The following is a 26,076-nucleotide window of genomic DNA, read 5'->3' as shown; positions in this document are numbered from 1 at the left end:
TCATTATCATTAACACAAAGCCCTGAATATCTAATAGGTCTATGTGCTGGGAAAGGTACAAAGAGAAATATGAACGTGATTTTTTTTTATCCAACAATTTAGATGTTATAAATCAGACACAGATAAAACTGGGAATAAAATGAAGTAACTAACACGTGCAATCCTATGCGTCTGTCAGTTTGTTGTACTGTGGGGCCTTGTGTGTTGCTGTGATACTAGAGCTATACCACTAGTATTCAAATACCAGCAGAGTCACCCATGGCTAACAGATTTCAGTTGAACTTCCAGACTAAGACAGACTAGGAAGAAGGACTCAGCGGTCTACTTCTGAAAACAGTTAGCCAGTGAAAACCTTATGAAGAGCAGTGGAACACTGTCTGATATAGTGCCGGAAGATGAGCCCCTCAGGTTGGAAGGCACTGAAAATACGACTGGGGAAGAGCTGCCTCCTCAAAGTAGAGTTGACCTTAATGACATGGATGGAGGTAAGCATTTAGAACCTTCATTTGCACAACTCAAAATGAGAAGAAACAGCTGCAAACATTCATTAATAGTCAGAACATGGAATGTAGGAAGTATGAATCTAGGGAAACTGGAAATCTTCAAAAATTAAATGGAACGCATACACGTTGGTGAGCTGAAATGGACTGGTATTGGTTATTTTGAATCAGACAATCACATGGTCTACTATGCTGGGAATGACAACTTGAAGAGGAATGGCATTACATTCAGCATCAAAAAAGAACATTACAAGATCTATCCTGAAACACAACACTGTCAGTGATAGGATAATAACCATATGCCTACAAGGAAGATGAGTTAATATGACTATTATTCAAATTTACCCACCAGCCGCTAAGGCCAAGACGAAGAAATTGAAGATTTTTACCAACTACTGCAGTCTGAAATTGATCAAACATGCAATCAAGATGCATTGATAATTACTGGTGATTAGAATGTGGAAGTTGGAAACAAAGAAGAAGGAACAGTAGATGAAAATGTGGCTTTGGTTATGGAAACAATGCTGGAGATCACAGGATAGAATTTTGCAAGACCAATGACTTCATAGCAAATATCTTTTTTCAGCAACATAAACAGCAATTATACACATGGGCCTTGTCAGATGGAATACACAGGAATCAAATTGACTACATCTGTGGAAAGAGGAGATAGAAAAGCTCGATATCATCAGTCAGAAGGAGGCCATGGGCAGACTGTGGAACAGACCATCAATTGTTTCTATGCAAGATCAAAGTTGAAGCTGAAGAAAATTAGAACAAGTCTATAAGAGCCAAAGTATGACCTTGAGTATAGTTCACCTGAATTTAGAGACCACCTAAAGAATAGATGTGAAGCCTTGAACACTAATCACCAAAGATCAGATGAGTTGTGGAAAGACATCAAGGACATCACTGAGGTCATTAAAAAGACAGGAAAGAAAGAAAAGACCAAAATGGATGTCAGAAGTGACTCCGAAACTTGCTCTTGAATGTTGAGTAGCTAAAGGGAATGGAAGGAATGATGAAGTAAAAGAGCTGAACAGAAGATTTCAAAGGGTAAAGTATTATAATGACATAGGCAAAGACCTGGAGTTAGGAAACCAAAAGGGAAGAACATACTTGGCATTTCTCAATCTGGGAGACCTGAAGAAAAAAATTCAAGCCTCTGTTTGCAATATTGAAGGATTCTGTAGGCAAAACACTGAATGATGCAGAAAGCATCAAAAGAAGAAGGAAGGAGTACACAGAGCCACTGTACCAAAAAAAATTGATCAACTTTAGTCATTTCAGGAGGTGGCATATGGTCAAGAGCCGATGGTACTGAAGGAAGAAGTCCAAACTGCACTGAAGGCATTGGGAAAACATAAGCCTCCAGGAATTGATGGATTCCCAATCAAGATGTTTCAAAAAATGGATGCAGCACTGGAAGTACACATTTGTCTATGCTAAGAAGATGACTACCTGTTTAACCGACTGGAAGAGATCCATATTTATAACCATTCCAAAGAAAGGTAATTCAACAGAAAACAGAAATTATTGAGTAATATCATTAATAACACATGCAAGTGGAAATTTTGCTGAAGATCATTCAAAAGCAGAGCAACAGTACATTGACAGGCAACTACCAGAAATTCAAGCTGTATTCAGAGGAGGACTTGGAACCAGGGATAGCATTGCTGATGTCAGATGGATTCTGGCTGAAAGCAGAGAATACCAGAAAGATGTTTACCTGTGTTTTATTGACTATGCAAAGGCATTCGACTGTGTGGTTCATAACAAATTATGGATAACATCGAGAAGAATGAGAATTCCAGAACATATAATTGTGCTCATAAGGAATCTGTACACAGATCAAGACGCAGTCGTTTGAACAGACCAAGGGGATGCTGCGTGATTTAAAATCAGGAAAGGTGTGCATCGGGGTTATATCCTTTCGCCGTACTTATTCAGTCTGTATGCTGAGAAAATAATCTGAGAAGGTGCACTGTATGAAGAAGAACAGGACATCAGGATTGGAGGAAGACTCATTAACAATGACAAAAACTTGCTTGTTGAAACTGAAGAGGACTTGAGCACTTACTGATGAAAATCAAAGACCACCACTTTCAGTATGGATTATATCTCAACATAAAGAAAACAAAATCCTCACAAGTGGACCAATAAGCAACATCATGATAAAAGGAGAAAAGATTGAAGTTGTCAAGGATTTCATTTTACTTGGATCTACAATCAAAGCCATGAAAGCAGCAGTCAAGAAATCAAATGACAGATTGCGTATCTCACGTACAAGTTTAGGGAAAATTCATAATACTGGTGAAAGGTAGGTACATCTATGAGCACGTGTCTAAACTTGTCAGGGTAAAACAGGCAGTCCATCTTTGAACAATGTGGAAAGACTTCACAGATTTCGGAATCTCTGTGAATTTTAAGAAAGCCAACTATAAGGTCTAGATAAAAATCAGCACATTGTCAAGCCACATTTTATAGCATATTGATTGCTCTACATTTCTTTTGCTGTGTTCTCTCTTGACCAATGAAGGCAAAACTCCCTTAGGTTCAATTGTAAATTTCCTTGATCTTACAAGGTGCCCAGAAGAGTGTTAAATACTCAGTAGTTGACTATGGCTGAAGCGACCTGTGTGGTCAGAGTGTAACCCAACTTTGACAAAGAAGAGAGACTGTCGTGAGGAGGGGGTTGCAACGATTACTCCAGATGATTTGTGTCTTTCCACAATGTCTTCATTAGTTATTAGGCGCACAGGTTCTTGGCTACCCCAGACGCCAGAGATCTCAATTCACCAGGAGAAAGGAGAGGGAGAGCAAGCAAGCTTTACAGCAAATGAGGATGGTGTTTGGGTATTGTTTTCTGCTGTAGGCCAGCTCTTGACCACACCATCGTAGATGGCTCGGATGTCAAATCAGCCTCAATACCTGAAAATCTCTCATGGATTTCTGTCACATCTCTTGAGCACAAGGGCTTATTATCCCTTAGCTCTCAACGTATGACCAAAGCAACGTGTATTGGGTTGGGAGTGAACTAAGAATAAGCCCAGGTGAGCTGCCACAGCCCACTGCTACCTAGCTCACTGAGTCTCCACCCTCAACGTATGACTGAGATAGCAGAGCAATAAGAAACGTGTGTTAGACTAGGAGGAAGGTCTAGAGTAAGCCCGGGTGAACTGCCACAGCCCACTGCTTCCTGACCTCCTGGGCTCTAGTCCTCAATGTATAACCAAGATGGGCAACGTCTCTAGGACTTGGGAGTAAGCCTGGGTGAGCTTCCGCAGCCCACTGCTTCCCAGTTCACAACGTATGACTGAGTTGGCTTTGGTTATGGCTCTGAGCAAAGTTGAGTCTTAGTGTCCCTTCTTTTATACACAGTGGAGATCTTTGAGCCCATTTGGTTGGTGTTGATAAGTCCTTGTTTACGACTTAGTTGGAACTCTTTGAGCCCATTTGGTTGGTATGGATAAGTCCTTGTTTGTGACTTAGTAGGTCCTGGTGTCCTCTGTCGATAAGGTTGTTTTTCTCCTCTAGGTTGTATCACCTTCTTTATCTCCTTTCTTCATGCGTTGTTTGCTTCTACATTTGTTTTCAGCTAACCTGCTCTCCACAGAGACCAAGTGGAGTGAGTGAGAAACAAGAGACAAATTAAGATGCAGGGAGAAAAAAATGAGGGAGGGGGAACCAAATGAAGCCTTTGGGGAGAGGGAAACAGTTAAAATGACAGCTACAATAACAACCAAAAACAACCTTTCCTGCAACTATGGAAAGCCAGCATAGAACTTTCTAGTATGAGAAACTAAAGAAAAACTTGCTGTGATGGTAGCAATTGAGTAGATGGAGGGAAAGTAGGAAGTCCAGCAAAGAGAAATTACAGGAGGGAGTGGGGATAGAGGAGAGTGCTGCCCAGAACAACTGGGCATATAATCTGGAGTTGTAGATCAAAGGATAGAGAAGAGTAAGAGAATAAACAATGATATTTGAGTAATAGGATAAGACGACTCTCTGTCTAAGTTTTGGCTGAAACCCCAAAGAAGAAAGGCAAAACAGAGACTCTAAGTTCAGCCCCTTCGAGTCCCTGGGTAGTGCAAATGGTTAAGTGCTCAACTACTAGCTGAAAGGTTGGCAGTTTGAATCCACCCAGAGTGCCTCAGAAGACAGGTCTAGTGATCTGCTTCTGAAAGGTAACAGCCTTGAAAACCACATGAAGCAGTTGTACTCTGCACACATGGGGCCATCATGAGTTAGAATCAACCCGACAGCAACTAATATCAAGCACTCCTCTTGATATTTCAAAATATAATAGATCCTTTATTTAAGATTTAGAGATGATAGCAACAACAACAAAATCCTTGGAAATTTTGGAATTTGGAGGCACAAAGAAATCAGACTGTTTTTTTGGAGCTGATGATCTCCTAGACCAGGGGAAGATTGATAACAAGGACCATCCCCTAGAGCCGGCAGAGAGAGAAAGTCTTTCCGTCAAGCTGGCGCCTCAAATTTGGACTTCTGGCCTCCTAAACTGTGAGAGAATAAGCTTCTGTTTGTTAAAGCCATCCACATGTGGTATTTCTGTTATAGCAGCACTAGATACTGAAGATAGTAACTCCACGTGACAAAGTAGAAATGCCCCATAGCGTTTTCTAGGCTGAAATCTTCATGGGAGCAGATTGCCTGGTCTTTCTCAGGTGCAGCCTCTGGGTGGGTTTAAATTACCAACTTTCTGGTTATCAACTGAGCGTGTAACCTCTGAGCCGTGAGGGCTCCTTGAATATTCTACTAGTACGTTGAAACCAGTAGGACGTAAACATATATATATACAATGCTGCATCACAACAGTTAGTTTTCTCAAGAAGACTAGGATAGTCCAACCCCGGAGTATCTATTAATTAGCTTAAAGAAAAATAACAAAAAAATAATAAATAACAATAATAATAATGATGATGATAAAAATAATAAAGTTATAGAGTGCTTACTGTGTGCCAGGCACTGTTCTAATCACTTTGCACGTATTGGCTCATTTACTCTTCACAACCACCCCATGATTCAGGTACTATTATCCTTACTTTGCAGAGGAGGAAACAGGCATGGCAAGGTTAAGAAACCATCACAAATTAATACAAACCTAAGCTGCCAGTATGTATTCTTAACTATACTGCCTCTCCCCAAAATCACATAATCATCCCAATACATGAAAAAAAAAAGGTACAGTTCAGCACTCATATATCATAACGATAGCTCTTAGCAAAAGCAATAAATGCAGTAATTCTTTTATTACTTTTCAGAAATCTTTTTACTTAAGAAGGTGTTAGTAAATTCACAGAAGTCACAATCTGTGTCTGAAAGGGGAGAAGCTTCTAGGAATGATGGATCAAATTTAACAAGGCAACATTTAATATAAACAAATAGAAAGCATTATTCTTATACATAAAAATATAAGTAAGGTTAAAAGGAAAACATTGCATAAATGTAGCATATGGAAAAAGCTGTTTTAATTAGTTGTAAGCACAATACACAGATAAAGTATGGGAAATCCATCAAAGATATTGATGTAATCTTATGCTGTACGAATAAATGTATACTGTTTAGAAAAAAGGAGGGAGGGCTAACTAGACAATTTCATGTTTTATGGTATTGGTGTCTTAAATAGAAGACAGTAAATTGAAGTATACCAAAAACCAAACCAAACCTGTTGCCATCGAGTAAATTCTGACTCATAGGGACCCCATAGGACAGAGTAAAACTGATAGTGTTTCCAAGGAACAGGTAGTGGATTTGAACTGCTGACCTTTTGATTAGGGGCCAAGCTCTTAACCATGTAGTCAGAGAAAAAAATGACCAGACTGATGCAAGATCTTGAAACCAGCATTGAAAAAGTTGAAGTCTGGAGCCTAGTAGCGAGGAATTTTCATCTGAAAATACACTTTTTTGTGTGTGTGTTCCAAAGGCCTTGTAACTATGACCAGTGGATATGTAATATTTTGTCTCAGTATAAGTAAGGACATTCTTAAAGAAATGTCAAAATATGCGTCAAAATTCACTGAATCTTACCTCATGAGAGGTTCCTTAGCATCACATTTTTGCCAGAGTGGTTCCATGATCACACCCAGTGTAAAAGGGGCTATCGGCGGAGGTAACGTAGAGATGATTTAAGCATGGATGGAAGTTGGACTACATGTATTTGAGGTCTATATGATTTGCCTACTATTACATTCTACATGTACGATTCATAGGACTTAATTCCAGCCCTCCTTCAAGTGCAGAATTTCACTATACATGACCATCATTTCAAACTTCATAGTAGAAATTTAAATCTTCATTATGTAAAATTGCCATAAACCTTTAATGGCTCCCATAAATGCTTTTGAAAATAATTTGGCCTGCTCTGTGCTCTTAATTGGGAATCACACACTGAAATACAGCCAGGAGGCCAAGTTTTTTACAAGGTTTTCTCCTTGACTTCCAGGTCTCTCTCCAGACGGCTTCTGTATTTAGCAGCGTCATTTCATTTAGACACAACCACTGGAGTGACCTGCGAAATGAGAATGGTTTTCCCCCAGTGCACTGCATTGTTTTCATGCTATTACTTCTTCACCATAACTGTTGATATCACCAACCTTTGTAAACAGAACATTGATAAGACAGAAAGAGCAAACTTGGCATTTGTCATAGTATTTAAATTACCATAGAATCCATTATCGCTCTTGAGGTGGAAACAGCTGGAGAACTGATGTTGGACTCAAAACAAAAAGCAAAACAAAACAAACAAACAAAACAAAAAAAGAGCCACACCAGGTAGCCAGGCACCAGAGGACGCCAGATCCCCACATGCCTTCCTCTCTTCTGTTGCCTTAGCAACAGCCACAGGCAAAGCCTACAATCTCCAGTCCTATTGTGAAAACACATTTCCTTGCATCCTATAATTATGACAAGCACAATAGGATGCTAATTTATTTAACATGAAAATTCTGATAGAAGCTATATGCTTCTATTGATAGAGGCAATGGAGTGGATAAGAGATGAATAGCAACCCAAGCTTCAATCAACTTACTGTATCCCTCAGCAAATACAGTCTGAGTTTTGATTATGTCCTGTGCACAGTTCTGGGCTCTATTTTTTTCTTGCCTTTTGTTCTATTGGTAGGACAAGAAAAAATAGTTACCTTCAACCTTTTCTGATTCTTAGTTATTATTTTATAAAAATGTAAAACATATTCCAACCACAGTTTGGTGTGCTTGGTAGGGCATCCAGGCCTCTTGTCGAAGTCCCCTCACCCTCCACACACACCTATTTTAATGCTGTAATTGTTATTAGATGTCATTGAGTCAGCTGCCACTCATAGTGACCCTATGTACAACAGAATGAAACACTACCCAGTCCTACACCACCCTCACAATTGTTATTATGCTTGAGCTCATTGCTGTAGCCGCTATGTCAATCCACCTTATTGAGGATCTTCCTCTTTTTCACTGACCCTTCTCCAGGGACTGGTTCCTCCTGATAATATGTCCAAAGTATGTGAGATGTAGTCTCTCCATCCTTGCTTCTAAGGAGTGTCATGCTTGTACTTCTTTTAAGACAGATTTGTTCATTCTTTTGTTAGTCCATGATATATTCAATATTCTCCTCCAACATCACAATTCAAAGGTGTCCATTCTTCTTCAGTCTTCCTTATTCATCATCCAGCTTTCAAATGGATATGAGGCGATTGAAAACACCATAGCTTGGGTCAGGTGCACCTTAGTCTTCAAGGTGACATCTTTGCTTTTCAACACTTTAAAGAGGTCTTTTGCAACAGATTTGCTCAATGCAATGCATCTTTTGATTTTTTTGATGGCTGCTTCCATGGGTGTTGTTTGAGGATCCAAGTGAAATGAAATCCTTGACAATTTCAAACTTTTCCCCGTTTATCATGAAGTTGCTCGTTGGTCCAGTTGTAGGATTTTTGTTTTCTTTATGTTGTGGTATAATCCATACTGAAGGCTTTGGTCTTTGATCTTCATCAGTAAGTACTTCAAGTCCTCTTCAGTTTCAACAAGCAAATTTTTGTCATAACGAAGATTGTTAATGAGTCTCCTCCAATCCTGATGCCCTGTTCTTCTTCATGTATATCCATATATCCAGCTTCTTGGATTATTTGCTCAGCATACAGATTGAATAAGTATGGTGAAAGGGTACAACCCTGATGCACACCTTTCCTGACTTTAAATCATGCAGCATCCCCTAGTTCTGTTTGAACAACTGCCTGTTGTACAGGTTCCTCATGAGCACAATTAAGTGTTTTGGAATTCCCATTCATTGCAATATTATCCATAATTTGTTATGATCCACAAAGTCGAATGCCTTTGCATAGTCAATAAAACACAGGTAAACATCTTTCTGATATTCTCTGCTTTCAGCCAGAATCCATCTGACATCAGCAATGATATCCCTAGTTACAAGCCCTTTTCTGAACCCTGCTTGGATTTCTGGCAGTTCCCTGTTGATATACTGCTGCAGCCGCTTTTGAATGATCTTCAGCAAAATTTTACTTGCATGTGATATTGATATTGTTCGATAATTTCTGAATTCAATTGAATCATCTGTCTTTGGAATGGGTACAGTTATGGACATCTTCCAATCCGTTGGTCAGGTAACTGTCTTCCAAATTTCTTGGCATAGATGAGTGAGCACCTCCAGGGCTGCATCTGTTTGTTGAAACATCTCAATTGCTATTCTGTCAATTCCTGGAGACTTCTTTTTCACCGATGCCTTCAGTGCATATTGGACCTCTTCCTTCAGTACCATTGATCATTCCTGAAATGGTTGAACGTTGACCAATTTTTTTTTTTGGTACAGTGACTCTATGTATTCCTTCCATCTTCTTTTCATGCTTACTGTGTTGTTTAATATTTTCTCTGGAGAATCCTTCAATATTGCAACTTGAGCCCTGAATTTTTATCTCCAGTTCTTTCAGCTGAGAAATGCCAAGATTGTTCTCTTTTAATTTTCTATCTCCAGGTCTTCGCACGTTTCATTATAATATTTTACTTTGTCTTTTGAAGTCACCCTTTGAAATCTTCAGTTCAGCTCTTACTTCATCACATCTTCCTTTTGCTTTAGCTACTCTGTGTTCAAGAGCAACTTTAAGAGTCTTCTGACATCTATTTTGGTCCTTTGTTTCTTTCTTCATGTATAATGCTGTTAGGGATAGGATATTATTCATACGCCTACAAGGCAGACCAGTTAATATGACTCTTATTCAAATATATGTAGCAACCACTAAGGCCAAAGATGAAGAAATTGAAAATTTTTACCAACTCCTACAGTCTGAAATTGATCAAACATGCAATCAAGATGCTTTGATAATTACTGGTGATTAGAATGCAAAAATTGGAAACAAAAAGGACTGGTAGTTGGAAAATATGGCCTTAGTGATAGAAATGATGGTAGAGATTGCATGACAGAATTTTGCAAGACCAGCGACTTCATCATTGCAAACACCCTTTTTCAACAGCAGAAATGGTGACTGTACATGTGGACTTCGCCAGATGGAATACACAGGAATCACATTGAGTACATCGATGGAAAAAGACAATGGAGACGCTCAATATCACCAGTTAGAACAAGGCCAGGGCCGAGTGTAGAACAGACCATCAGTTGCTTATCTGTAAGCTGAAGCTGAAGAAAATTAGAACAAGTCCACCAGAACCAAAGTACGATCTTGAGTATATTCCACCTGAATTTAGAGACCATTTCAAGAACAGATATGACATGTTGAACACTAATGACCGAAGACCAGATGAGTTGTGGAATGACATCAAGGACATTATACATGAAGAAAGAAGCTCTGTAAATGGGAACAATTAATTCAGTTTTCATCTACAGAGTCAACTGACATGGCCAAACATATGATTTACCTGCTCTCTGTTCTTTTCAGATTGACCTATTAAAGATAATTTTCAGGAAGGTGTGTAAATTATGTATACTTTGATTTCCAACTATGTGTTGGTTTAAAATTATGTTTATTCTATGTATAATCTAAACATACTTATGCCAGCATTACCAAGGTGAGGGTAAAGAATCTATTAAGTTAAAACTATATATGTGAATGTGTCTTTGGAGATTATTCCCTTCCCTTGCTCTACTTCAAACGTAGTAGAAAGAGTCAGGATTTTGAAGTTACCCAGACATGATTTCAAACCCCAAATTCACTACCTACTAGTTGTATATGCTTGGGCAACGTCCTTATCTTCTTTGAGTATCATTATAAAGAAATATATATAAAATGTTTGGCATATGTATGCCAATGATTGTTGTAGCTGGGTGATGGTACCTAGGGTTTCATTGTACTATTTATTATTTATGTTTCAAGTTTCCATTATGAAATATTTAAAAATTTTCTGGCACTTGCTGTATTATACGCTCTAATACATTTTTAGCACCATTAGACCTCATCTCTTTCTCCTTCCAAACTCGATTGATTTAATTTTATAATTTCTGTAGCACTTACTGTCTATACCAATATTATAAAATTGATCAGATTTTGGGTATGAATGCATTTGAACGGTTTCAAATATTTATGGCTTGACTCTTTGTATAATTAGATACTTAGAAAAAATGTTTTGATGGTGATTGTTTCCATCTTTAAATCAATCCAGTCATTATGCAAGGAACAGTACCAAGGAAAATGTTTGTTTTTGCACTTTTCAATATCAGTTCAAGAACATACTTATTAAGAAATGTATATTGTTACCATAGAAACAACCAGATCTTTCATACCCATGACACTTGAGTACTGATCACTAACTATAAGTAACACTGGCCAAGTTCACCTTTTTGGCTTCATTTTCAGGACTGATGATCCCTGGGGTCCACTTCCATGATTCTATAGATGACATGTTCATAGAAGAAACATAATTACAAGAGTCTCACTATTTCATAAATTGGTTAACAATTCCCCATTTCTCCTCCTTGCTAGCATCCTTTATCTTATATTTCTTGTTTGTTTTCCAGGCTTTCATCTTATGTGGCTATTGAGTTTAAATGGTGAAGTCATTAGAAAGAATTGGTTACGTTGTCTGCTGAAGCTGTGTGAAATACAATATCCATAACAAGAATTATTTTTAGTGGGCCAACATTTTCCTAAAAAATTAGGAGCATAACTGGGGAGAGTCACAAATAATAGCAGGTGCTGCAAGTCTTCTCATGTCTTCTTTATCTACTTGTTTGTTCCGCCTAGATTTAACTTGTCCAAGTGTAGTTTATCGTCTCACCACCTGTCCCGAACCCAAAAGACTAGATTCTCTGATTCTCATCAATGGCACCCTTGTTTTCTAGGTTACTCGGGTTTGAAAACATGAGGTCATTGTTGGCTCTACCTTCTCAGGCATTGTTTACAACTAGCCCTTTGTTAATTCTTCTTCCAACATGTCCCTGACTTTATCACTTTAAATTTAAATAAATCCAATGGATTCCTCTTTCGTGTTCTAATAAGCTCTATACTGTCGATTTAATTTTTTTTTACACTATTAATTTCATTAAGTCAGTCACATGCTTTTCTGTTTTCCCCAAGGATTAAATGTCAAGTCTCATTTTGGCTCCTATTTAATCTCATATATCCCAATACTCCCTCACGTGTCTGTCAGTTTGTCGTACTGTGGGGGCTTGCATGTCGCTGTGTTGCTGGAAGCTATGCCACCCATATTCAGATACCAGTAGGGTCACCTATGGAGGACAGGTTTCAGCCGAGCTTCCAGACTAAGACAGACTAGAAAGAAGGACCTGGCGGTCTACTTCTGAAAAGCATTAGCCAGTGAAAACCTTATGAATAGCAGCGGAATATTGTCTGATATAGTGCCGGAAGATTTGCCCCCCAGGTTGGAAGTCACTCAAAAGATGACTGGGGAAGAGCTGCCTCCTCAAAGTAGAGTCGACCTTAATGAAGTGGATGGAGTAAAGCTTTCGGGACCTCCATTTGCTGATGTGGCATGACTCAAAATGAGAAGAAACAGCTGCAAACATCCGTTAATAATCTGAACCTAGAATGTATGAAGTATGAATCTAGGAAAATTGGAAATCATCGTAAATGAAATGGAACACATAAACATCGATATTCTAGGCATCAGTCAACTGAAATGGACTGGTATTGGCCATTTTGAATCAGACAATTATATGGTCTACTATGCTGGGAATGACAACTTGAAGAGGAATGGTGTTGCATTAATTTTCAATAAGAACATTTCAAGATCTGTCCTGAAGTACAACGCTGTCAGTGATAGAATAATATCCATACGCCTACAAGGAAGACCAAGACCAGTTAATATGACTATTATTCAAATATACGCACCAACCACTAGGGCCAAAGGTGAAGAAATAGTAGATTTTTATCAGCTGTTACAGTCTCAAATTGATTGAACATGCAATCAAGATGCATTGATAATTACTGGTGATTTTAATGAGAAAGTTGGAAACAAAGAAGAAGGATCAGTAGATGGAAAATATGGCCTTGGCGATAGAAACTATGCTGGAGACTGAATGATAGAATTTTGCAAGACCAACAACTTCTTCATTGCAAATACCTTCTTTCACCAACATAAATAGTGACTATACACATTGACCTAGCCAGATGGAGCACACAGAAATCAAATAGACTGCATCTGTGGAAAGAGGTGATAGAAAAGCTCAATATCATCAGTCAGAACAAGGCCGGGAGCCAACTGTGGAAGAGAACATCAGTTGCTCATATGCAAGTTCAAGCTGAAACAAGAAAATCAGAGCAAGTCCACGAGAGCCAAACTATGACCTTGAGTATATCCCACCTGAATTTAGAGACCATCTGAAGAATAGATTTGACGCATTGAACACTGGTGACCGAAGACTGGACGAGTTGTGGAATGATATCAAGGACATCATCCATGAAGAAAGCAAGAGGTCATTGAAAAGACAGGAAAGAAAGCAAAGACCAAGATGGATGTCAGAGGAGACTCTGAAACTTGCTCTCGAACATCGAACACCTAAAGCAAAAGGAAGAATTGGTGAAGTAAAAGAACTGAACAGAAGATTTCAAAGGGCGCCTCCAGAAGACAAAGTATTATAACGACACGTGCAAAGAGCTGGAAATGGAAAACCAAAAGGGACGAACACACTTGTTGTCTCTCAAGCTGAAAGAACTGAAGCAAAAATTCAAGCCTCGAGTTGCAATAGTGAAGGATTCTATGGGAAAAATATTAAATGATGCAGGAAGCATCAAAAGAAGATAGAAGGAATACACAGAGTCATTATTCCAAAAAGAATTAGTCGATGTTCAACCATTTCAAGAGGTGGCATATGATCAGGAACTGATGGTACTGAAGGAAGAAGTCCAAGCTGCTCTGAAGGCATTGGTGAAAAACAAGGCTCCAGGAATTGATGGAATATCAATTGAGATGTTTCAACAAACAGATGCAGCACTGGAGGTGCTCACTTGCCTATGCCAAGAAATATGGAAGACAGCTTCCTGACAACTGACTGGAAGAGATCCGTATTTATACCTATTCCCAAGAAAGGTGATCCAACCAAATATGGAAATTATAGAACAATATCATTAATATCACTTGCAAGCAAAATTTTGCTGAAGATCATTCAAAAACGGCTGTGGCAGTATACCGACAGGGAACTGCCAGAAACTCAGGCTGGTTTCAGAAGAGGATGTGGAACCAGGGATATCATTGCTGATGTCAGATGGCTCCTGGCTGAAAGCAGAGAATACCAGAAGGATGTTTTCCTGTGTTTTATTGACTATGCGAAGGCATTCAACTGTGTGGATCATAACAAACTATGCGTAACATTGTGAAGAATGGGAATTCCAGAACACTTAATTGTGCTCATGAGGAACCTTTACATAGATCAAGAAGCAGTTGTTCAAACAGAACAAGGAGATACTGATTGGTATAAAGTCAGGAAAGGTGTGCGTCAGGATTGTATTCTTTCACCATACCTATTCAATCTGTATGCTGAGCAAATAATCTTAGAAGCTGGACTATATGAAGAAGAATGGGGTATATGGATTGGAGGAAGACTCATTAACAACCTACATTATGCAAATGACACAACCTTGCTTGCTAAAAGTGAGGAGGACTTGAAGCACTTACTAATGAAGACCACAACCTTCAGTATGGATTACACCTCAACATAAAGAAAAAAAAAAACCTCACAACTGGACCAATGAGCAACATCATGATAAATGGCGAAAAGGTTGAAGTTGTCAAGGATTTCATTTTACTTGGATCCACAAGCAACAGCCATGGAAGCAGCAGTCAAGAAATCAAAAGACGCATTGGGTAAATGTGCTGCAAAAAAAAAAAAAAAAAGCTGCAAAAGACCTCTTTAAATTGATGAAGAGCAAAGATGTCACCTTGAAGACTAAGGTGTGCCTGACCCAAGCCATGGTATTTTCAATCACATCATATGCATGTGAAAGCTGGACAATGAATAAGGCAGACTGAAGAATTGATTCCTTTGAATTGTGGTGTTGGTCAAGAATGTTGAATATACCATGGACTGCCAGAAGAACGAATAAATCTGTCTTGGAAGAAGTACAATGAGAATGTTCCTTAGAAGCAAGGATGGCGAGACTGGGTCTTACATACTCTGGAGTTGTTGTCAGGAGGGGTCAGTCTCTGGAGAAGGCCATCATGCTTGGCAAAGTACAGGGTCAGCGGAAAAGAGGAAGACCCTCAACAAGGTGGATTGACACAGTGGCTGCAACAATGGACTCAAGCATAACAAAGATTGTAAGGATAGCTCAGGACCAGGCAGTGTTTCGTTCTGTTGTGCATAGGGTTGCTATGAGTTGGAGCTGACTTGACGACACCTAAAAACAACAACAACATCCCAATACTTATCTTTAGAAATGTTATTCTCATTAATCATCAGTTGCAGCATACTTGGTCATGCTTGCTTTTGTTACATTTTCCAGAAACATTTTTGTTGTGATACTCCTTTGCTTCCCATATGTACAAGTCCTACCAACCTTCAACTTCCAAATTTGTCACTATCTCATTCTCTGGTCCTTCTCTCCCCTTTTAGAATCTCTGCAGCCTTGTCTCTCTGTAGCTCTCATTTGAATATCTAAGCATATTGTTGCTTATTTCCTAAATGTATGTAGTAGCCAACATCCAAGATGGTGACCAATATCCAAACTTTGGGTAGTCAATGTCCACATTGAATCAGAGGGCTGGCCTTTGTGAACAATAGAATATGGTAGGTGTGTGATTCTTAGACTAGATTATAAAAGCCATTTCTGCTTCAACGTTGCTCTCTTGTGTCACTTACTCCGGGAAACATGTCATAAGGACACTCAACCACCCTATGGATAAGTCCAAGTGGAGAGATACCAATTTAGCAGCATCAATTTGCCCAGTATGTGAGTGAGACACCTTAGAAATGGATCCCCCACACCCAGTCAAGCCAAGATGAGCAACCAAGCTGCTCCAAATCCCTAACTCACAGAAACTGAGAAAGTTAACAAATAATTATTATTCTTTTAAGCCACTGAGTTTTGGGGTGATGCTTTAAGCAGCACTGGGAAAATAACACCATGTAGAACTTGCTTTCCCAACTACATTGCAAACTTCTTGAGCATAGAACACTTGTTTGAAATCTTAAAATCCTGACGATCATTTGGATACTATTCAACACCAAAATTAGACATTGCATTTGGAATTAGAGAAAGGTACTAACTGTACTGAATGCCTACTAAGGTGCTTTACATATGCATGAACTTTATATACATCTAAACGGGTACGTTCTCAGATATAGTACAAGATGTTCTCTAAGTACATAAAACACTTGTACCCAAGCTGCAAAGTTATGAAGTCAATTTTTTTTTTCTTTCTTTTACCATCGTTTCACAGACTTGGTATTTTAAGTGAGGTGATGTGTGTGAGAGTATTTAACAAATTACAAAGCACTCTACAGATATAAGGCATCATTATGATTTGCATCAATTTTCATTTTTATTGAGTATCTTAAAAGAGAATTAATATTTCTACTCTAATACTTCCTCTGCTTTTCATGACTGGAATTATACATGCCACTGTGACAGAAACACCTCCGATTTCCCAAATATCAGGTAAAGGGCAAAAGAAAGACATTTTGTGGCTTTGGTATAGCATTGCCTCTTTTGCTGTACATGTCCAACAACTGTCTGTTAAAAATGGTTTCTGTCAGGATCTCTGAAGGGAAGAGCTGGCCCACTCAAATGGGTGAGTGAGCTAGGTTTAACAAGGTAAAGAGAAACAGGTGAGGAAAGTGGAGAAAGCAGTTCATGGAACCCAGAGAGAGTAACATCACTGCAGGAGAAGGACCAACAGGAACTGTGGCATTTGGTAGAGAATGCAGCCAACTGGTCTCCACATGGCAGGGAGGAACCAACAGGAATGAAATCTTGGACTTCATCCTCCTTGCTTTTTTCCTTTCCTGTCCAGCCCTCTCACTGGCCTAGTGCAAATCAAAGAAAGAGAGTAAGGAAGCCTGTGTTGCATTTCATACTAGTAAGCTTCCTGGTGCACAGAGCAGGATGGAAAAGAGTAGAGAATAAAACAGGGGTGGTGGTTGTTGATTGCCATCAGGTTGACCCCTGACTCATGGCAACCCCATGCACCATCCCCATAATGGGTTGTGAATTGGACTGCTGTGGTCCATAGAGTTTTCATTGGCTGATTTTCAGAAGTAGATTGCCAGGTCTTTCTTCCTAGCCTGCCTTAGTCTGGAAGCTCCAATGAAACTTGTTTAATATCCTACCAACACACAAGCCTCCACTGACAGATAGGGGGTAGCTACACATGAGGTGTGTTGGCTGGGATTGAACCTGGGTCTACTGCATAGAAGCCAATAATTCTACCACTGAACCAGGAAGGTCTCATTAATTGGGGGTAGGGAGGTGTTATGGATTGAATTGTGTTCCTCAAATACACGTATCGAAATCTTAATCTCTGTACCTGTAAATATGATCCTGTTTGGAAATAGGGTTTTCTATGGTATGTTAATTAGGTCTTAACAGATTAGGGTGAGTTCTAAATCTAATCACTTCTGACTTACAAAAGGAGCAGAATGGAAACAGAGAAAACACAAGGAGAATAGGAAGATAGATGACAGACACAGATGCATCTACAAGGATTTTTGGCAGCTGCTAGAAGCTGAAATAGACAACGAAGGACTTTCCCCTAGAGCCACTCCCTGAGTGTGGACTTCTAGCCACCAGAACTGTGAAAAAATAAATTTCTCTTCTTCGAAGCCACCCACTTGTGGTATTTGTGTTAAGGTAGTATTAGGTAGCTAAGACAGGGAGATAGTGGAAAATATTCAGCACAAAATGTAGCAATTATTTATATCATGACAAAATAACCACAACAGTGTACAGTGGATACAGAAACCAGAAATATTTTCCAAGAGGCAGCAGGGCACTGGGGCTTATATCAAGCAGGGTCTCAGATTCAAGAGAGGAGGATAATAGGTGATTATGCCCTCAGATGGCACGAGGGTGAGGAAGCAAGTTTTATCTTTTTTAATCATGCAATAGTGCTCTATATTCCAAAGGGAATATTAAATGCACAACTAACTTAAGTCATTGTCATTTAAACTGGTAAAATAAAACTCCATAGCTATTTAGCCAGGGATCACCCTAGAAACAAGCTTCAGTCAAACTGACAGTATTCTTTCTGTATCCATTTATAACTTCTTGACTTGATGACAGTATTTTAAAGAATAATTTTAGTAGCTTTAGCCCATGTCTGATATGAATAGAAGTTCACATTTTAATAACCAATGCGACTCTAAAAACCTCTTTTCTATTTACACAATAAAATTTATTTAATGCTAGTACAGGGAGATAATTTTTAGATTCATAACTTGGAAAAATCTGCTAAATGGCATTTTGGTTTAGTTTTGCCAGATTTTAAATTCTGATAATTCCCTGCAATTATATGAAAGCTAATAATTTTCTCATATTTTGCAAAGGTGTGCAGAAGTGTAGTAAATATGCATTTATGTTGTAGTGCTTTTTTTGATTTGCTCTCATTATGTCAATGTGACATGATAACCCAATAAAATATTCCTAAATTATGTGGCTACCATTAGAGACTCTCCCAGGATTACATAGGCCCTGACAGGAGTCACTTAGTTGCTTGTCCAGAGATCACATTTTGCTTAAGACAGATACTTTGCCTAATTTAGTGTAAATGCCTCAGATTGCTCTAATTGACAGAAAAGTATTAAATAATATTTAGTGCATGTAAATTGTCTCAATGTACCATGGCAACAATATACTCACACCATAGAATATGGAAATTAATGAACAATATCATCAATATCATATGCAAGTAAAATAATGCTGAAGATCATTCAAAAATGGTTGCAGCATACACCAATAGGGAACTGCCAGAAACTCAAGCCAGATTCAGAAGAGGACGTGGATCCCGGCATATCATTGCTGATGTCAAATGGATCCTGGCTGAAAGTGGAGAATACCAGAAAGATGTTTACCTGTGTTTTATTGACTATACAAAAGCATTCAACTGTGTGAATCATAACAAATTATGGATAACATTGCAAAGAATGGGAATTCCAGAACGTTTAATTGTGCTCATGGAGAAGCTGTACATAGACCAAAAGACAGTTGTTCGAACAGAACAAGGGGACACTGTGTGGTTTAAAATCAGGTAAGTTGTGCATCAGAGTTGTATCGTTTTACCGTACTGATTCAATCTATATGCTGAACAAATAATCCAAGAAGCTGGACTATAAAAAGAAGAACAAAGCATCAGGATTATAGGAAGACTAATTAACCATGGACCTTAACATAAATATACCTTAATATAAAGAAAAGAAAAATCCTCACAACTGGACCAATAAGCAGCATCATGATAAATGGAGAACAGATTGAAAGTGTCAAGGATTTCATTTTACTTGGATATATAATCAATGCCCATGGGAACAGCAGTCAAGAAATCAAAGGAGTGATTGCACTGGGCAAATCTGCTGAAAAAGACCTCTTTCAAATGCTCTAAAGCAAAACTGTCACTCTGAGGACTAAGGTGCATCTGACCCAAGCCACGGTATTTTCAATCGCCTCATATGGATGCTAGACAGTGAATAAAGAAGACTAAAAAACGATTGATGCCTTTGAATTATGGCGTCACTGAAGAACATTGAATACGCAATGGACTCCCAGAACAAACAAGTCTGTCTTGCAGGAAGTACAGCCAGAATGCTCCTTAGAATTGAGGATGGCGAGTTTTCAACTTACGTAATTTGGACATGTTATCAGCAGGGACCAGTCCCTGGTGAATGACATCATGCTTGGTGAAGTAGAGGTTCATCAAAAAAGAGGGAGACCTTCAAAGAGATGGATTTACACAGTGGCTGCAACAATGGGCTCAAACATAGTGATAGTGAGGATGGTGTGGGACTGAGCATTGTTTCATTCTGTTGTACGTAGGGTCACTGTAAGTCAGAACTAACTCGACAGCACCTAACAACAACGAGGTAACTATGGCCAAACTTATGAATATACCTTCATCAGAACCAAATCTCAAATGTTCATTATCATCTACACCAGCTACAGCAGTTTTCCTTTTCCAGATTTGGAAAACTTTAGTGTTTGAAAGCCACAGTCTGTTGAAATATAATCCTGAGTTCAGACACAAATTACCTTGATGTTATTTGCACGCTTGTGTAACCACTGGATCTGGCTTTTCCCAGCACTTAACCAACTCCTTTCCAATTGGGCTTACAGTCAAGTGTCTATGCCTACCCTTTGCAAATGATTGCTTTCTTTTAAACTGAAGGTTCGCAAACTTGAGCAAGCAACAGAATCAGCAGAGGGCCTTGTTAAAACACATATACTCCCAGAGTTTCTGATTCAGTAAGTTAGGTATGTGGCTTTTTATGAATCGAATTTTGTCCCCCTAAAATATGTGTTGAAATCTTAACCCCTATACCTGTGAATGTAATGTGATGCAAACAATTACCATAATGCAATCTAATGTTATGCAGTCAATCACTCATTTGAGGTCATACCAGTGGTGGATGAATCCTAAACCTAATCACTTCTGAGTTATAAAAGAACAGATTAGACACAAAGACACACATACGGGGGAAGACAGATACCATGTAAAAATTGCCAAGGAATCAAAGAATGTGCAGGGCTACCAACAAGGAAGGAATAGACAAGGGTGAGGTCCTGATTTGGACTTTTAGCCACTAGAACTGTGAGAAAATAAATTTCTGTTTTTTAAAGCCACCCACTTGTGGTATTTGTGTTACCACAACATTAGGACACTAAGCCGTGGCCCAATAATTTGCATTGCTAATAGTTCCTCGCATTGATGCTGATGCTGCTGATCCAGGGCCCACACTTTGGGAACCATCTGCTCTCACTCGTCCCTGGGAAGATTTTTAGCCCTAAGCCAATACCAGCTAAGACAATTGCCATCCTTCATAGTTGAGACATTCTATTTCCCTAGGATATTCACTATCTTGTATTTATTTTCACTGTATTCCTACCTCCTACCTGGCTGTTAAATCTTATCTGGCAACTTGGAAGCTGCCATTAGAGGAAGAAATTCCAGTCAAATGAAAAGCAATTCTTATGCATGTTGTATACATATGATAGAGCATTGCACCAGGCATCATTTTTGCTGCCACTTTCACATGTAATGGTTGCTTCCTTAAGAGTGGAAATTAAATGACAATGGATGATGCAATTTCAGGAGCAGTGGCCTTATTCTGAAGCACTGCCATCAGAACTATAGACCTAGCATTGTATTAACATTTTTTTATGTGAAAAAAAAAATTTTTTTTTTTTTTAAAGAAAATGGTTATTTAAGGCTTCCTGTATATTATGCTAAATAATTTAAGAACTTACATGCTCACCTTGTCATGACTACCTCCCCGTTGTGGAACAAGATGAGAAACAGTGAGTTTAATTCATTTTAAAACTAATCAGATTTTTAGAAAATCCTTTGGTTGTACAAAAAGCAGCCACCTGTGACAGGAACAGCCTTTAGCTGCTGGCTATGAATGTCATTTTAACAGTAAAAAGGACTGTATTTAATAATCTGAAAAAATGAAAAAAGTATTTGCATATTTGTACGATGTTAAAGAGATATAAATGTAGTTAGAATTTAAATAATATAAAATGATGTGTATGTGTGCAGGGAAGCCTCCATTATTAAATATTTTCCCCTAGAGAGTTTTTAGCAAGCAATTAATATTCATGAATAATCAATTCCAAATGATATTGAAGGAGTAATTAGATTGAGGGAAATTTTTAAACTGGGAATCACCACTCATGCAGTGTATAATAAAATAATCTTAAAAATGTTGGTATATTGGAAAATAGGTTTTCAACAACTCAGCAGAATGACTATTTCTGACTTGGGTACTCTCTAATCTAGTAGTTCTTCCATTTAGTTACAATCCCAAGTTTATAAATTATCATTACATTCAATAATTTCTTTCAGAGATAATCTAAATAATATCCTGATTCCTGGTTTTTGTAATTAAAGAAATATTTTTGCATATTCCTTGTGGCTTATTTTTTTAAGATTTAGAAAAGCAGAGTTCAAGACTGACTTTGAAAAAATAGTTGGCATTGAACAGTATTTTATCAGGGGAACAAAATCAGTCTTTTCTGCTTCTGACATGAACTTCCTCCTTTTTCAGTTTTATATGTAACTTCAGGGTCTCACTCAAATACTCATGGTCACCAATAGGAAGCCTTGCCTCAGGATAAAAAGACTGGTGATTACCTGATAAAACCAGAAGCTAAGCAGGCAAGCAGACATGGAGTTCAGCTTAGGAAAAAGACTCTTGTCATCAGAATATAGGCCTTAGAACTGACAATGAGCCACTGTATGTTTGTCCAACCACTGAATCAAATTGCACTTCTGCAAGAGGAATTTGATGAGCAAACTTGACTGATTATACATGCAAATTCAAATCCAATATCTTCTTAGGTGGCACTTTAGTGTAAGCCTGCTTTTTCTAACATTGTCAGCAGCTTTCCTATTCACAGCAGCAGCAAGCCAATTAAAATGGCCATCAGAGCAGAGCTGAACTGCATTAAATGGTTCCATTAATGTCATATTTAATTTAGAAGTACAGTGTTGAAGATGTTCGTTACTGTCCTCTACAAATCTCTATTAAGCTTGTGAGCAACAAGTTTTATAAATTATATTTATATCTTTTAGGAAAGATAAAACTCAATATGTTTATACTCCAAAATCACTCTACTAGGTTCCTTTTGTTCCTTTAAACCTGTAGCAATCAAGTTACACCGTTTAATCAGTTTTTTGAAGCAGTTATATATGAAACCCTGGTGGCATAATGGTTAAGAGCTACAGCTGCTAACCAAAAGTTCAGCAGTTCGAATCCATCAGGCGCTCCTTGGAAAATCTATGGGGCAGTTCTACTCTGTCCTATAGTGTCACTATGAGTTGGAATCGACTTGATGGCAGTGGGTTAGGTTTTTTTGTTGTTGTTTTATATATGAAGATGTGAGGAGGAGGGACCTGTGCTTTAGAATGAAATCCCAAAGCAAATTGCAACCTGCTAGAAGTCTTACTGGAGCCCAGCTGCTCACCAAAAGGTTGGCAGTTTGAATCTACCAGCTGCTCCTTGGAAACCCTATGGGGCAGTTGTACTCTGTCCTGTAGGGTTGCTATCAACTCAACAGCAATTTATTTTTTTTTATTTTAGGAGTCCTATTTAACATGTCTGCCAGGGGGCAATTGGCAGAATTGTTGCTGTAGTTGTTGTAGGTACCCTTGAGTCAGGTATGTTGTTGCTGTTGTTAGACGCCGCCGAGTCGGTTCTGACTTATAGCGACCCTATGCACAACAGAAAGAAACACTACCCGGTCCTGCGCCATCCTTAAAATTGTTATACTTGAGCTCATTGTTGCAGCCACTGTGTCAATCCATCTTGTTGAGAGTCTTTCTTTTTTCTGCTGATCCTCTACTTTACCAAGCACGATGTCCTTCTCCAGGGTCTGATCCCTCCTGATAACATGCCCAAAGTATGTAAGACGCAGTCTCGCCGTCCTTGCATCTAAGGAACATTCTGGCTGTACTTTTCCCAAGATAGATTTGTTCGTTCTTTTGGAAGTCCATAGTATATTCCATATTCTTCACCAGCACCACGGTTTGAAGGTGCCATTTCTTCTTCAGTCTTCCTTATGCATTGTCAAGCTTTCACATGCATATGATGTGATTGAAAATACCATGGCTTGGGTCAGGTGCACCTTAGTCTTCAAGGTGACATCTTTGCTCTTCAACACTTTAAAGAGGTCCTTTGCAACAGATTTACCCAATGCAATGCATCTTTTGATTTCTCGACTGCTGCTCCCATGGGTGTTGATTGTGGATCCAAGTAAAATGAAATCCTTGACAACTTCAATCTTTTCTCCATTTATCATGATGTTGCCCATTGGTCCCGTTGTGAGGATTTTTGTTTTCTTTATATTGAGGTATAATCTATACTGAAGACTGTGGTCTTCGAGCTTCATCAATAAGTGCTTCAAGTCCTCTTCACTTTCAGCAAGCAAGGTTGTGTCATCTGCATAACACAGGTTGTTAATGAGTCTTCCTCCAATCCTGATGCCCCGTTCTTCTTCATATAGTCCAGCTTCTTGGATTATTTGCTCAGCATACAGATTGAATAGGTATGGTGAAAGAATACAATCCTGACGCACACCTTTCCTGACTTTATACCAATCAGTATCCCCTTGTTTTGTCCAAACTACTGCCTCTTGATCTATGTAAAGTTTCTTCATGAGCATAATTGAGTATTCTGGAATTCCCATGCTTCTCAATGTTATCCATAATTTGTAATGATCCACACAGTCGAATGCTTTTGCATAGTCAATAAAACACAGGTAAACATCCTTCTGGTATTCTCTGCTTCCAGCCAGGATCCACCTGACATCAGCAACGATATCCCTGGTTGCATGTCCTCTTCTGAATCTGGCCTGAATTTCTGACAGTTCCTTTCCATATACTGCTACAGCTGCTTTTGAATGATCTTCAGCAAAATTTTGCTTGCATGTGATATTAATGGTATTGTTTGATAATTTCCACATTTGGTTGGATCACATTTCTGGGGAATAGGCATAAATATGCATCTCTTCCAGTTGGTTGGTCAGGAACCTGCCTTCCATATTTCTTGGCATAGATGAGTGAGCACCTCCAGCACTGCATCTGTTTGTTGAAACTTCTCAATTGATATTCCATCAATTCCTGGAGCCTTGTTTTTCACCAATGCCTTCAGAACAGCTTGGACTTCTTCCTTCAGTCCCATCAGTTCCTGCTCATATGCTACCTCTTGAAATGGTTGAACCTTGACTAATTCTTTTTGGTATACTGTCTCTGTATATTCCTTCCATCTTCTTTTGATGCTTCCGCATTTTTTAATATTTTCCCTGTAGAATCCTTCAGTATTGCAACTTGAGGCTTGAATTTTTTCTTCAGCTCTTTCAGCTTGAGAAACACTGAGTGTGTTCTTCACTTTTGGCTTTCTATCTCCAGCATTTTGCACATGTCATTATAATACTTTACTTTGTCTTCTCAAGTAGCCCTTTGAAATCTTCTGTTCAGTTCTTTTACTTCATTATTTCTTTCTTTTGCTTTAGCTACTCTATGTTCAAGAGCAACTTTCAGAGTCTTTTCTGACATCCATCTTGGTCTTTCTTTCTTTCCTGTATTTTCAATGACCTCTTGCTTTCTTCATGTACGATGTCCTTGATGTCATTCCACAGCTCTTCTTGTCTTTGGCCGTTAGTATTCAATGCGTCAAATCTATTCCTGAGATGATCTCTAAACTCACGTGTGATATACTCAAGGTGGTATTTTGGCTCTTGTGGACTTGCTCTGATTTTCTTCAGTTTCACGTTGAACTTGCATATGAGCAATTGATAGTCTGTTCCACAGTCGGCCCCTGGCCTTGTTCTGACTGATGATTTTGAGCTTTTCCATCATCTCTTTCCACAGATGTAGTTGATTTGATTCCTGTGTATTCCATCTGGCAATGTCCATGTGTATAGTCGTCATTTATGTTGGTGAAAAAAGGTATTTGCAATGAAGAAGTTGTTGGTCTTGCAAAACTCTATCATTCTATCTCTGGTGTTGTTTCTATTACCAAGACCATATTTTCCAACTACCGATCCTTCTTCTTTGTTTCCAGCTTTTGCATTCCAGTCATCAGTAATTATCAATGCATCCTGATTGTACGTTCGATCAATTTCAGACTGCAGCAGCTGATAAAAATCTTCTATTTCTTCATCTTTGGCCCTACTGTTTGGTGCGTAAATTTGAATAATAGTGGTATTAACTGGTCTTCCTTGTAGGTGTATGGGTATTATCCTATCACTGGCAGCATTGTACTTCAGGATAGACCTTGAAATGTTCTTTTTGATGATGAATGCAACAGCATTCCTCTTTGAGTTATCATTCCCAGCGTAGTAGACTACATGATTGTCCAATTCAAAATGGCCAATACCAGTCCATTTGAGCTCACTAATGTCTAGGATATCGATATTTATGTGTTCCATTTC

This window comes from Elephas maximus, chromosome 1 (assembly GCF_024166365.1).
Source record: "Elephas maximus indicus isolate mEleMax1 chromosome 1, mEleMax1 primary haplotype, whole genome shotgun sequence".
Lineage (NCBI taxonomy): Eukaryota > Metazoa > Chordata > Mammalia > Proboscidea > Elephantidae > Elephas > Elephas maximus.
This window is presented reverse-complemented; position numbering follows the sequence as displayed.